General features: G+C 43.4%; 1 long non-coding RNA gene across 1 annotated transcript in view; it reads right to left on the reverse strand.

The window, feature by feature from the left end:
- LOC119591290 overlaps positions 1 to 177 on the reverse strand; it is a 2,150-nt gene extending 1,973 nt beyond the window's left edge. The window contains exon 1 of the long non-coding RNA XR_005230330.1: positions 49 to 177. This is a non-coding gene — a long non-coding RNA (uncharacterized LOC119591290). The remainder of the gene's footprint in view (positions 1 to 48) is intronic.
- Positions 178 to 470: the final 293 nt, after the last annotated feature.

Raw genomic sequence — 470 nt, forward strand, 5'->3', positions numbered from 1 at the left:
TTTAATTATGTTTGTGGAAAAGCTGATTACGTCTGTTTTTGCACTTACAGTTTTGGCGCCCATCACGCCCGGCTGGACCTCTACTCTGGCAGAAGCTCAAATTAGTCTTCACTCCGTATATATACACGACTTTATCAATCTGGGCGACTTAATACAAGCTGAATTAATGTCTTTTGTCTGTAAAGAACGTAGGTGCTAGGAAAGCTTTTTAATGGGCGCATGCTCACGGCGAAAACAGCGGTGATTCGTGCAAGAATCTGTTTTCAAACGTTTCTTAATTTCGTTTGTGGAGCTTCGTCTAAACTGCGTGCACGATCAGTTTACTCTGCATGACGGAAATGCACACAATAACGGGCGAGTGTGGTTTGTTCCGACTCTCACAGCGAAGCTTCAGTTGTTTCGAATATCCAGGGTTCCGACGCGTTATACGAATAAGATCTGAGCGTTAAAAGAGAGAGAGAGAAAAAGAG

Source organism: Penaeus monodon, chromosome 28 (assembly GCF_015228065.2).
Source record: "Penaeus monodon isolate SGIC_2016 chromosome 28, NSTDA_Pmon_1, whole genome shotgun sequence".
NCBI lineage: Eukaryota > Metazoa > Arthropoda > Malacostraca > Decapoda > Penaeidae > Penaeus > Penaeus monodon.